Raw genomic sequence first — 14,336 nt, 5'->3', positions numbered from 1 at the left:
TCTGATCAAAATGTTGAGGGAAAACTCTTCCTCGAGCCCCTGATAAATGTCTCTGCCAGCCTCCATCCTCCTGTCACTCCTCAGACAAATGTGGCTTGTAACACATTTTATTTATTTATTTATTTATTTTGCTCTTGGCCCTTCACAAGTGCTGTTCATGCTGACCTTATATCCTGCTCTTAAAACGTGGTCTCAGCCGCTTTTAGCAACAAGAAGGTTGCTCTCCTGGCTTTGCGTCTTTCTCCATCTGCTCCTCCTCCTCCTCCTCCCTGCTCTTTCACACCCGACACCGTGGGCTTCGATGGGAAGGGCGGCTGATTCTGCATAAACGGGCCACATCTTCCCCGACGCCTGATGCTCGGCCCGAATCCCAGCTCCCATTCCGCAGCTGAGTGTGTCCGCAGGAAGCGCCGCGTTCGGATGTCCGTGAAAACACCGGCGAGCCCCTGCGAAAAAGCCTCCATCTCCCAGCAAACGGATCCACGGGACACTGGAGCTGTGGGGTGGAGCGGGAGATTTTATTAACACGTTTGGGATATTTTGGGGGAGGTGAACTGAGCAACACGCAAACCATGATTTTGTACTCTTGCGAGAGCATAAAACTGAACCCCCACCCATGAGTGCAGTCACTGATCCTGGATTCTCTCTGACACACAAGCCAGGCTTACTTTATACCCCCAATACAACCCCCCCCCCCAACCTCTCTGCCTCTCCTACAACATCAATCCCTTCCACTTACCCCAAAAAGTGTGTGTGTGGGAGGGGGGGGGCTGTTTGGTTCATGTTGTGCTTTCATGAAAAAGGGGGCCTTCTGCTCTCAGAAAATTAAGTTATTAGTAAATGCCTACTTATGTAAGTATGTAATTGTGCATATTTATAAACACACTATACGTAATGCTGGTGATATCATTGTGTGTGAGTGTGGGTGAGATATATACTTGTTTGGAATATATTTTTCTAAATTATGGTGTAGCTACATTGCATACAACCACCATAAAATTGAAGGGGTATGTATGATTAATACTATGAAAAATACTTTTAAACCCTTTCTGTGTTGTACGCATTCTAATGAGGTATGCAGGATATTTGTGGTGGCGTAATTGTCTGTCGAATAGATTACAACCGACTTTCTTCAGTTTTTTATTTTTGTGGTTAGGATGTCTAGAACTCCGTTATGCAGAGAATCTACTGGATTAGGTTCTTGATCCCGCAATCCCTTTTCCCTGATGCTGTTCCCCCCCTCCCTTTAAAAAATTTTTTTTTTTAAAAACTTGCTCCTGGCAGATGGAAAAGTTAGGTGAAACGAACTAACGAGACACTCAACCGCTTCTGGGCAGGAAGGAAGTGCTCCCGCAAAATAATAATAATGAAATATAAAAATAAATAAAATTTTTAAAAATACGGTTGCTTTTTTGTGATTTGGTGCCGGCAGTAGGGTAGCAAAAAAATTGCAAAAGGAAGGGAAAGAGGAGGGAACGTGTTGAATAAAAATTTAATAAAGTTGGGTGCGTGGTTTTCTTTGATGAGAGAATTAGGAAGTATGTTGAGTCTTGGGGCTGTGTAGAGGCAGCAATTACTGCAACACGCCACCCCCGGCAGCTCCACCAGGAGAGCCGGCGAGGAGGAAGCGCGCCGGGGCATCGAGGTGCGCGAAAACACGGCGAGGGAAAGCGGCTTACGGAAGGCGGGCGCCCCTACAAAACGCTTTATGTGTGCAATTACAGAACATGAATTTTCATCCAGCTTTGGCGTGATGCGATAGTTTGAAACACCGCTCCCGAAATAAACTCCAAACCAACACAAGAAACAAGTCAATATTCATGAGATAAGGTTGGATCTTTAAGGTGGTGAACTTATGCCTTCAATTTTTGGCTTTGTAACTGAAGATCCATCCGTCCGTCAGTGTTCTATGCGGTTGTCTTGGTGAGGGTCAGTGATAGTGTTTTAACAAAGTTATGACATTCACTGAAGCACGATGCAATGTTGGTTAAAAACACTACAATCGGACATAAATTTAGCGGTTTCACCTGAATCTCGGCGGTTTCTAGTCTGGTTCCAGGTTCCTGCTTCTTGGTGCTGAGAAGCACAACTTTGGAGAAGCTGCGATCGCAGATTAATGGAGCGCAACGCCTTTTTTTGCAGTAAAACACAATACCTGTGCATTAAAGAAACGCAACGCTGTATTGACTAAGTAATTTGTACATATAGAGAGTTTAAGTAGTAGATGCTTACTTAAACACGTTTGAAGTAGTACGTACGAAAGTCAGTCACAAGTAAAAATGTATTCATATTAAGAATATGTACAGATACAGATAGTATGAGTAATTTAAATGCATAGTTGGATTTAGCAGCAGCTTTAAGTAAAGAATAACAAACCTTTGTTCAAAACTGCGAAGGGAACTACATAGACATTTTTTATGGCGTAGCGGCTTGTGGAGATTAATTAATGTAATTAGATTATCTACACGTGTAAGAGTCACGGGGGCGTCCAGTTTACCACCGGCCGGGTAATTAAAAAAAGGTAATTACATACTGGAGAAGACGTGGGATTCCTAATGGGTTTGAAGGTGTGATGGAAGGAGGGATTGCCGGAGGAGAGAAGAGGGTTAGCGCGCAGGTATGGGGTGCTAGCAGGGAGCACTGTCTGACCATCACTGACCGCGGCGGGAACGTCTTCAGGGGGCTGGAAAGCCACTTGGCTTTGGGTGCCCCGGAGGGACTTCTTGTTTCTTGTACTCTCCCGTTTTCTTCTTTTTTTGATTTTTTTTACATGGTATAACGATAAGCACTCTAATGTCTGTAGAAATAAACTGATCTGAAGCTACCGAAGGCTTCTTGAAAGGGTGGGATTCAGACATCGCTTGGATGCCCCTAAACCTCACACTGTCCTTTGAAGTTTGCTGTATGTGTGTGTGTGTGTGTATATACATACATCTCTGTGCCTGGGAAGTTTGAAGCACTCCAAAGGCTGATATTTCTGCTGATGACGGTTATTCTGCCTTGTGCCGGAACAGGGGCATCAACAGCTAAATGCAAATTCCTAAAAGTCAGGAGAGCCGGGATCCCTCAGAGCTATTGCAGAACTGCCGTCACGTGGGTCTTCTGTGGTTCCGCTGTGAGCCTGATGTCGTGGCGCCTACAGCCAGCATGGCTGCAAGTTGCAGCATCACTGCACAGAGCTAATACATGCTAGCCTTGTGCCAGATTTGCACCAGTGCGTGTTAGCCCAGCGCTAACTGATGCTAAGATGTGTTAGCCCAGCGCTAACTGATGCTAAGATGTGTTAGCCCAGCGCTAACTGATGCTAAGATGTGTTAGCCCAGCGCTAACTGATGCTAAGATGTGTTAGCCCAGCGCTAACTGATGCTAAGATGTGTTAGCCCAGCGCTAACTGATGCTAAGATGTGTTAGCACGGCGCTAATGGGATCCACGTTCAGGTGCTGTGTCCCTGCCTTGGACCTCTTCCTCAGATGGCTGTTGTTCAGTCTTTAAGCACTGCAGCCCTACGCAGGGAGTTAATTTTTGACTTTTATGAGGGAAAGCAGTGATTCACTAAAGATGCTATTAGCATCGCTAAACTTCAGGCTCGACAGGCGCCGTCATGGCGTGTTCCTCGAGGACACTTCATCCCTGCGGTCCCTTTCAGCTCTCTGCACACGACCAGGAATGAAACATCGGTGTGGGGCGGGCAGCCTGGGCCTTGGCGCGGAGGACCGGCTCGTTGATTATAATTGCAGCCTTGACCGTGCTGTCATAGTCCGTCTCCACAGACAAAGACCGCTGGTGACATGTCGGTTTCTGAGGCAGGAGGATCCGATGCCAGGAAGCGAGTTTGCCGAAACGGAAAAGGCTTGGGGGGAGGGGAGAGGGGGGAGCGAGCTTCTCGAAAAGACACTCTAAAGTCACCCTGACCCCTATTGTTCTGCTAAATTGTAAACTGTTCCAACGAACTCGGACCCATCAAGGACAGCCGGACCGAACCGGACTGACCTTGCCCCCTGCACCCCCCCCCCCCCCAACATCCACTGTGTCTCGTGTTCTTGCTGTTTTTTTTTCTTGCCGATTACAACCTGAAACGATGGGCTTATCTGCATTTCGGGGGGGGCGGTTTAAAGTCACGTCTGTTTGTTCGCTCAGCACAGAACACGAGAGACGGCCTAACACTCTATTAGTGCACTAAAACATAGGTGATCAAAAGATAACAGAAAACACAGCATATATTTATCTGCTCCGTTGTGGAACATTCCAGAAGGTCTAGAGAACCTGGAGGTTCTTTGAAGACCTTGGGAAGCTCAAGGAACGACACACTTTCCTCTAGAAATAAAACAAGCATTCAGGGACGATGGCTCTGGGGATTGCTAATAATGATCTTATTTATTTATTTGAAATCCACTCCCCCCCCCCTCTTTTTACTAATATTTGAAAGTTTAGCCATGTGAGGTTGGTTTGCGTGAGTGAGCAAGGTTCCCCAGAGTGCCACACTGGGGGAGGGGGGTTCTGAACCAGGAGGAAAGACGCTGAAATTTTGAATGCCCCCCCCCCCCCCACCCTGCAGAATTATTAAAATGGCGGGGAATGAAGGGGGGTCTGCTGCGGCAAAGCTTACGGCTGTTATTCCCCCATTAATTTTTCCATTTGAAATCAAGCCTCACCGGGAAGGTGGGGGGGGGAATTGGGGCAAGAGGGCTGGCAGGGGTGGCAGCTGCTTTAATGTCCAACAGGGGAGGCAATTTTGCTTCCAAAACAGCAGATAATTATGCAGGGGTTGGGGGTTGCTTTCACACACACCCTACATTGTCCCAGTCGAGCCTGGGGGGGCCTCCCTATGCCATATCCCCATTCGAAACCGACTCTTGGTTACCCTCGCTGGAGGAGCCACTGTTAATTAGCGACTATTGGCGTTTCGTGGGGGAAAAAACTCCCAAAATATGATTCATTTGTCCTCATTCCTCTGGAACACGGAGTCCTTCCGGAACATTCTACTGAGCTGGGGTTCCTCCGCACGAATCCTCTACGACACTGGCGGGTTTGTTTGCAGTGGTATAGGTGCGGGGATGGGGTGGGAGGGGGCTCTGTGTCACTTGGGCCTTCTCTGATGCAGCCCTTTTGTGAATGAACGATGGCGTCCTACAGGACGACCAGAGTACAGCAGGCCTGCGATCACTGTCCTCAAGTAGCAGGAATGATAATCGAAAGCCGAAATGGAAACCTGCGACTTACCATCCATTCATGCCATGGCCCTGGCTATGAAATACGGATGGATGGATGTGTGATCCTAGTGCAGGGATCATCGTTATCATCGTGGCTTTCTGTCCTGCTGGCCTATCCTCCAGACCTCGCTGTGGTTTTGGACGGAGAGGTTAAATCCCTTAACCTCCTCTTTATGCATTTATGGTATTTTAAAGACTTTTGGTACAAATCAAGGCCTCTCACTGTACCTCCCTCCGGATGGCAGCAAGTGGGGATACGTATCTTAACCTTATTATTATGTATGTATTTGTTGTAGTTTCTCGCTATACTCATTCCCACCCTCTTATGTTGTTGCTGCCTTACTTATAGCTCACTTATACATTGCACTTTGTATATAAACCCTTTGTGTCATAAGTACAGTGCGAACCCTGCCCTTGCCCCTCGCTGCCTGCATCCCTGGGGGGGGCATGCTGTTTTGTGACGCCATATACCTGTATATCGATGGACAATAACACCCACTTGACTTGATATAAGGCATAAACCGGACACTCCATCCTGAGGTGCTCTAAGGCTTCAAGCAAAGCATTTGCTCCGTCACCCTTTAAATCTGCCCCCCCCCCCCCCCACCCCGCCTGCCCCCCCCCCCCTTGGATATAAATCACTCACGTCCGACAATGCCAGAACCTTTGTTCAGGAAGAGCTTTGGAAGCATATGGTGCAATAAGTAACTAGTCTTCTCACATCTCTATTTTGTGTCCTTGCCCGCCCCCCACCCTCGACATCCCCCTTAAAAAAAAAAAAAATCAAATCACCGGTTTCCTCTTTTCCCCCATTCTTTGAAAAGAGCTGCAGTTAGCTGATCTGTCAGTCATGCCCGGTTCGAGCGACGCGTTTCCAGCCGCTCACGGCTCAATTATTAACTGCCAGGCACTGAATCAGGGCCCCAACGTACTGGCCGGCGATGCCTGATTTAAAAAACAATGCCGCCCCGCCTCCCACTGACCCACCCACCCCCTACTTAAGTTGTCAAAGCCATCAGAACATTTCTCCCTTAACTTAACACATCAGGCTAATTGGGAAGGGGGGCCTGGAATAATTATTAATCTGACGCTATTACATATACATTAATGTCTGCCGCTGAAATCATAAAATTGAGTGCTACTGAAATACTAGCTTTTGGATGACGTTATTCTGATAATATACAAGAGCATGCATGTTTAACGACAGAGTGCGACCTTCTTAATAAAGGCATGAATATTTAATGTTCAGGAGGGCAGCGATTCTTTTTTTTTCTTTGAAGTGATTCATTTACTCGGTCATGTGAGGGATTTTATTTACACCGAATTCAAACCTGCAGATTGTAAGCATTTCCCGGGACCTAGAGGGTCATCGTGCAACAGGTGTGGTCCTCAGAGCTCATTCTCTTCATATGAACACTGCGTGTGATGGGTTACGCCGGAGACGAACTTTCTGCAGCTGGCGGGCAGATCGACGGTTCTCCTGGCCGTCGTTTCAGCGCGGGCGTCATAACTGGACACCTATCGGGGGTCCTTCCTCCTACACCTCGCAAACCCCAAACCATGGTGCCCCAGAACACTGATCGTTTCCGTGTTGTCCCATGTACCCATTTTTACCCCCTGTCTCGTCCTAAGGAGTCAAAAAACTCTCTGTAATTAAAATTCATCACATGGACAGTGGCTGCCGGAGAGGTATAGCTCGAGCGCTCTGTGTAGTTTAGCTCTCCCAACACACAATATTTCTTTTGATATAATAACTGTCTTGAATAATGTCCCTCGGGGCATAACGAATAAACGCTGTAATATTTCCTGGTAATGAACTGGCCCAGAACCTTTTAGATTGAAATACTCCACCATTGCCCCCACCTCGCTACCCCTGACGTCAGACTGCTTGCCAACCCCCCCTAACCTCCCACCATTTCCTGCGTTTCGTGTCACTGGTTGCGCTGGCAAGTAGGGACGTTCCCCACCGAGAACGGGGAGCAGTCGGAACCCCCCCCCCCCCGCCCTCCTCCCGGAGTCGTCTGTCTAAATCCATCCAGGAACTTCCAGCCCTGAGCGGCTCAATCATTAACTGCCAGGAACTGAATCATAGTGCTGATGTGCTGGATGCTAAGAGTGTTGGGGGGGGGGGGGCAGGTGGACAGCAAGAGGACAGCAGGCGCAGCAATGATGGGACAATGGCACCAGTGACTGCCCCACCTGTGGGGGGACATCTTCACTCTGCCCCCCGTGGGAGGACGGGCCCCACCCCCGGACCGACCTCTTTGATGAGGCCCCCCCCAAGTCTTGTCCAGCGGAGTGAGTGCCCGTCGGCCCACTGCACCCCCCCCGGCTAAACATTAACCGGCCCTCGGCGGAATCGCGGGCGGAGCCCCGGATAACAAAAGGACCGGGCCGGTTTTGTTCTGATCCTCTTTGCCGACCTGCGCCATCAGCAGATTCCTGCTTTCCTATATTTTTTATGGTCCTGCTTTTTTCTTTTCTCCCCGTTCCTCCCCAAAACTGGACCATTTGCCCCCCCCCACCCCCATCCACCTCCCCGGCACATATTTCACATTTTCCTCGTGACTCATCGCTCAGGGGAGCCCCAAAGAGCGGGAAAAACATGCGGCTTTGATGTTTCTGAAAGCGTCCCGAGGTCAGGGGGAGATTCTCGATGGCCCGGGGCAGGAGGAAGGGGCTCGTTGTGTAACGTTTGACAGTCAAGGTGTGAGGTGGCAGGAAACGGGCGTGTTGCCGGACGGCGGAGGTTTCCGTGGATACAGGGCTGAGGTCAGCTGAGCCTGTGTTTCCCCGAAGGCCGGTGGGCCCTGGCAGGACCAGGATGGCCCCCCCCCCGATCAACGACTTTTACCATCCCATCCACCCCCCTTGGTACAGGTTTTTTTCATCACTCATCTGACTGTCTTTCAATACAGCATGTATGCATCTGAGGGTAAGTGAAACTGGCTGGTTTGCTGGGGAGGGGGGGGGATTGCCAGCTCAGCTAGGGCGCCACATAACGGCGAATCGGCTGGATTATGCCGATTCTTGGCCCCCCCATTTTTCCTGGTCATTAATCATTTACCCTGGATCAGCCCCAAGCACCGTGGATTTCAAATCTGGATTAAAAGGCTGTTTGCGATCGCCGGTCACTTAGAGTGTGGATCCTGATCCCACCCCCCCCCCCCCCCCCCCCCCCCCCGATGCTGTCACACGTCTATGTCCTCCTGCTCCTCCAGCCCCCTTGAATTATTAACGGGGCTCTGTATGGTGTGAAAGCTCGCGAATGATGGATCTGGCGTCACGTTCAGGAAGTCCATGCGTCTGGGGGGGGGGGGGGGGGGGGTGACGTATCCCATGTCACACACACAAACACACACACACGGTGCGCATGCTCACGCTCACACATGTGCACTGGGCGGTTACTGGACTATTACCTGGTCAGCTTTTGGAAACCCGACAGCGGAAGCAGTGTCCCCAGATATCGGGGACACGGGGACCCCATTGGACATTTCGCTTGTGAGTGACCAGCTGCTTCCTCGTCTGAGACACTGCAGGCCTCTCCCCCCCCCCCCCCCCCACTCACCAGCCCCTGCGGAGAGGCCACCCTCCTCACTGCGGCCCCACCCTTCACGCTTCCTCTCTGGCTCGATGATTAACCTGGGCCATATGAAATGATTCTGCCGAGGCAGGGGCCATCGGAGGGGTCCGGGGGCCGACATAGAGAGGAAACGTCCCCTCAGCGGGTCCGTGACGGATGGCCTGTCTCTCACTGCCGGGCGGGGGCGCTAGCGGGCACGTGGGTGTTGGGCGGGACATGCAGTGTACAGAATGGGATCAACTTAAAAATGGGAAGAATTTTCCAAAATTCCCCAAAACAGTTAACTTGTGCCACACAGATTTTGAATGAATGATGAATTTTGTCATTTCATCTTGGTGTTTTATTTTTGGTGTCAAAAGTGGGAAAAAACACACAGCCTGGACATTGGTGGACCCCCCCCTCTCCAAAAAAGTAGCAGCTCCATCCAGATATGTACTCAGCTCTCCTTTGCACAGATAATATCCCCTATCATGCCGCCCCAGTGCTACATACTTAAAACAGGGTGTATGCTTTTAATTATTTTATGTGTGTGAAAGATGCACGGTCACAAGATTCCAATTCGGCAGGAGACGCACGTTTTAGCGAAAGGAGAGTGCCCACCCCCCCCACCCCGGCCCGCAGCATTGGGCGGAGGATCATTAACCCTAACCTTCAGTAAGGGGGTGGCAGGGATCTTGTCCTTCTCCTTCCTATCGCCTTCGGGAAGTGCAGATGTTGGACCTGGGGGGCACAGAGTGATGGCACTTGGTACCATCCTCCCTCCTTTGTACCTCCATGGGGAGGCCTGTTAAAGGAGCTTTTATATCTTCTACCCCGATGCTGAGTTTGATTTAGACTGATGGAAAATTTCTGCTTCTTTACCTGGGGAGTAATTCCTCTTCTCCCCTTCCCCCGGTCAAAACGCTTTCCCGGGACACCGGGCGCGTGTTAATTCAGGTAAAACCTCTCGCTTAATTAGCAGCCTGTGCTTAATTAAGGCTTCCTTTTTAATAGCATAACACAAAGCTAATGACTGCTCCTCTTTCCGTTCTGCGTATCCGATAAGTGCAGGATTTTCGCTGAAGTGATTCTGTGGCGAAGGACGGGCTGCGAGTTTCACGTATGGTTTCCTTCTTAATTGGGCCAATTAGGCCCGGGGAACGAGCCGGATTTAAAGTCAGCATATGTATGTCCCCCCCCCAAGCAGCAGTGGGTATCTAGCAGCATCGCAGATAAATGCAAGAAGACTGCATTTTAAACCCCGCATTCTTAATTCATTATAAAATTAACCCTTTAAGCCTTCTCCCATACAGTCTCTGTGCAGGAACGGTTTTTATTAATGTCTTGATCTGTGATATAAGCAGCCGTCGCATGTATCTGACAAGCTGTCGGCTCTTATGTTAATATCAGATGGGTCTGGATTCCCCGAAAGCCCCCCCGGAGTCTGGAAGCCACTGCGGGGTAACGCATTAACCCACTGCTGTTAAGCAGTATTGCTGACTGGATGGTGAGGCAGACTGATCAAAGGCCTCGTGTAGGGGGAAGCGTCCCATTCAGGCTGCCCATGTCAGCTGTCCTCTCCGTCTTGTCCCCCTATTTAAAAGAGCTGACTTGATGAGTCCCGCCCCCCTCCCACTCCTTCATCCTTTTTCCATTTTTCATCCTCCCCATCTTCTTTTCCGGCTCCTGGTCCTCATTTCCCCCCCCCCCCCAACACCTCATTGCTCTCCACTTTACCCATCACTCTCCCCCCTAAGCCTTTCCCCTTTCCTCCACTTTTTCCTCCACAGGGACGCTGCTGCATTTGAGAATTAAGCGCCGTGTCCAAGGGCCCAGTGGTGACGTGACTCTGCCAACCCTGGGATTTGAACCCACAACCTTCAGTGTGGTGACCTGCTGAGCTCCAACACTGAAATCACTCCTCCGATCCTGGGATTTGAACCCACAACCTTCAGTGAGGTAACCTACTGAGCCCCAAAACTGAAATCACTCCTCCGATCCTGGGATTTAACAGACAACCTTCCGATCGCAGGCCAATTAAGCCACAAGCCCAATCATCTCCCCTCTGCCTCATCCCACCTTTCCAGTCTCTTTACTTAGGGAAGTGGTATTGGGAGAAGTGGACACATAAATATTTAAATGTGCCCCCCCCCAGCTGATTACTCCCATCAGGGTTGCCACTAGCCGGTTTAAAGTACAGCTGGTTCCTCAGTTCTGATGTCCAGTATAGAGCCGGTTCTACCCTCCTGCAAACTGACAACTCAGTACAGAAGTGAAAATAACTCCAACCTGATAGACAGGGAGGAGGGATACCGTGCATTGTACTTTACTGTGCTATACTTACTTATTTATTTATTTATTTATTATATATTTATTTTATATGTTTATACTTGGGGGGCGGCATGGTGGTGCAGTGGTTAGCACTGTCGCCTCACACCGCTGGGACCCGGGTTCGAGTCTCCGCCTGGGTCACATGTGTGTGGAGTTTGCATGTTCTCCCCGTGTCGTCGTGGGGTTTCCTCCGGGTACTCCGGTTTCCCCCCACAGTCCAAAAACATGCTGAGGCTAATTGGAGTTGCTAAATTGCCCGTAGGTGTGCATGTGTGAGTGAATGGTGTGTGAGTGTGCCCTGCGATGGGCTGGCCCCCCATCCTGGGTTGTTCCCTGCCTCATGCCCATTGATTCCGGGATAGGCTCCGGACCCCCCGCGACCCAATAGGATAAGCGGTTTGGAAAATGGATGGATGGATGTTTATACTTGATTTAGCTGTATTTTGTGTTTCAGCCATTTCTCTTTATATCACGTTTCTTCCATGAATACCTCTGCAGTTCCCAGATATACACCTGCCTTGCTGTACACAGTCAGTCCCTGTCACATGTTACTGACTGGCTGGCGTGAGGAATCATATGTACTGATGTACAAAAGGCAAACAGGGAAGCTTGGATCTTGAATCTCACTCGTGTAAGTGAGTGTATGGAGGAACCCAGGAGCTTCCAGGAAGATGTTTACAGCGTTTCATAGCGGCTTCACGCTTCCTCGTGAGGATCCTGCGTGTCGAGGCGGGCGTCCAAGTCCCTCCCAGCGATGCCGGGCGGGCCAGTCCCGTAATGAAGTAGCAGGACGATGAATGGGGGCCTGCGGTGTGTTGGAGGGGGTGGGGGAGGGGCGAGGGGGGGGGGGGAGGGAAGCGATGGTGATAGATTGGCCGGCGAGAATGGGGATGCAGATTCACTCATAAAGATTGATGCCTCACCACTGTGCCTTAAGTGCAATTAAAAACAGGCCTGGCGGGATGGATCTGTAATTCAGGGAGCGATTAGTTCAGCCTGAATCCGGGGATGCCTCGCCTCCTCGGGGCAGCCTGGGGGGTCTGTCGCTGCTCCCCAAGTGCAGGCCCCAATACATGGGCGCCTTGGGTATCAGGGTTTCACTAGTCGGGCTCCCCGGCTCATTGAGGATCACGATAAGGACCCCCCCCCCTCACGATTCCCACCCCCCCCCAACTGGATGCCTATGTTGCTTTTGTCATTCCGGAGCACGACGGGCCGTCTCGGCGGGACGCGCCCCGCCCCGGCTGCCCCCCCGGTACTTCCTCCTGCCAGCGTGGCACTCTGGCTCAGCTCCCGGACGCTGCCCAGCTGGTCGGAGCGGACGGCGGCCCGGCGCCAAGCTGGCGGCGTTTCGGTGAAGCGGCCCGAGTCCGACTCTCGGACAGGTCAGCCAAGCGTGCCTCCGCGTTCCTCGGGAGCAGATGGCGTTGGTTTAGAGTAATGTGTCTGGTCCTGGGGGGCGGGGCGGGTGTCCGTCCATCGCGGAGCCCTTCTCCCCTCGCCTCGGCCCGTAACGAGGTGTTGTTACTGATTGTCACAGCGCAGGGCTCTGGCATCCCCGGCCAATCACGCGCCCTCTCCCAGAGTTCCCTTTGTCATTGAACGCACGTGTTCTCCACCCCCGCCGTGGTCAGCGCCGCACCGCCAGAGGTCGACCGCCGCTCCTTCTCCTCCTTTATCCCTTCTCATGCTGTTTCTTCAACTTCCCTCTTTTGTCCTTCTCTCTGCCCTTTTTTCTTACCTGGCCCTTCAACACTCCCCCAACCCCCCCACTGGTCAATCCTCACACAGGGTCCAACTCCCAGACTTACGGTGACGTTTGTCAATGATATTCAGAGTGTGGCTCTGGTGATATTGCTTCCCCCCCCCCCCTTTTCAGTGCCCACCAGGGTCTGAAACTCTGCCTGTTACTGTTCCAGCCCTGAACGCGTGATCGTAAGACAGCAGCCCTGAACGCGTGATCGTAAGACAGCAGCCCTGAACGCGTGATCGTAAGACAGCAGCCCTGAACGCGTGATCGTAAGACAGCAGCCCTGAACGCGTGATCGTAAGACAGCAGCCCTGAACGCGTGATCGTAAGACAGCAGCCCTGAACGCGTGATCGTAAGACAGCAGCCCTGAACGCGTGATCGTAAGACAGCAGCCCTGAACGCGTGATCGTAAGACAGCAGCCCTGAACGCGTGATCGTAAGACAGCAGCCCTGAACGCGTGATCGTAAGACAGCAGCCCTGCCTCAACGCCGTTTGGCCCATTAACAGGAACCATTGCTGTAACACCCCCAGCTTTTGGTACTGGTGGGGTGGGGGAGTACTCTGCCCATCTCATTTGCACATGCTGGAACAGAAGTGGGTGATGTTGGTTGTGGACCCCCCCCCCCCCCCCCCCCCCCGCCGCAGTCAGTGTCAAGTTGTTAACCCCGTGTCAACAGTGGCGCAGGGCATGCTGGCGTCTACGTGATGGATGAGTCTTCGCGGGCTCAACCCTGGCAGGGAGACTTTTTGGAGGTGCCGTGCCCCCCCCGTCAGAACCCCCTCCCTTGTACTGGGCTGCGCTGGCAGCCAGACCTCTCCTCACAAACACGCTGTTAAGCTTTGATTCAATGCCGTTTCCCTTTTTACCCAGTAAGACAGGAAGGGGCACCAGGCTGCGGGGCAGCGAGACGGAGTGTTAGCCAGAAACAAGCGGGAATTTTGCTCGGAATGAAACATTTATTTACATTTATGCTTCAGGAAGCAAAGGCAGACTTCAGGTTCTGCTAGTAAAAAGTGATTTTTCAAAACTGAGTTACAGGAATAACTTCAAAATTCTAAATGTTTTCGACGTTTTCCGTGTGCAGTTTTCCGACGGATCGTTCGATTGACGGCATTCGGAATGAGCTGGATGCTGTCGTGTTTCCCACGGACACGAACTGACCTGACTTTTTAGCTCATGATCATCCCCATTGTAACAACCCTCCACAACTCAGGACAATTCTCAGCAAATGACTTCCCGAAACGGGGGCGGGGGGATGCAGGCGCGTATCCGAGTGCGTGGGCCGCCGTGTTGGTGATGGTTCTGTGCTATTTTTGGTTGGGGGGGGGGGGTTCAGGGTGCAGTTGCGTTGTCCATTCTGACTCAAGGGGTCAGATTAACAAGGAGGCCTCTCAGTCCACATGGCCTGGTGCTATTCATCACCCCTGTCTGTGAAAGGGGGCCGGGAGGTGGGAGGTGGGAGGTGGGAGGAGGAGGCGG

General features: G+C 51.4%; 1 long non-coding RNA gene across 2 annotated transcripts; it reads right to left on the bottom strand.

Moving 5' to 3' along the window:
• Positions 1 to 231: 231 nt before the first annotated feature.
• LOC125713279 (uncharacterized) lies at positions 232 to 2,402 on the bottom strand. 2 transcript variants are annotated; one of them, XR_007383526.1, is made up of 3 exons: positions 2,377 to 2,402; positions 2,028 to 2,155; positions 232 to 496 (listed from the first exon to the last, which is right to left on the bottom strand). It is a non-coding gene; the product is annotated as an uncharacterized LOC125713279 (long non-coding RNA). The 2 variants fall into 2 exon arrangements; XR_007383527.1 differs by lacking the exon at positions 2,377 to 2,402 and adding an exon at positions 2,233 to 2,248.
• Between the last annotated feature and the right edge of the window lie 11,934 nt (positions 2,403 to 14,336).

Source organism: Brienomyrus brachyistius, chromosome 18 (assembly GCF_023856365.1).
Source record: "Brienomyrus brachyistius isolate T26 chromosome 18, BBRACH_0.4, whole genome shotgun sequence".
NCBI lineage: Eukaryota > Metazoa > Chordata > Actinopteri > Osteoglossiformes > Mormyridae > Brienomyrus > Brienomyrus brachyistius.
This window is presented reverse-complemented; position numbering and strand designations above follow the sequence as displayed.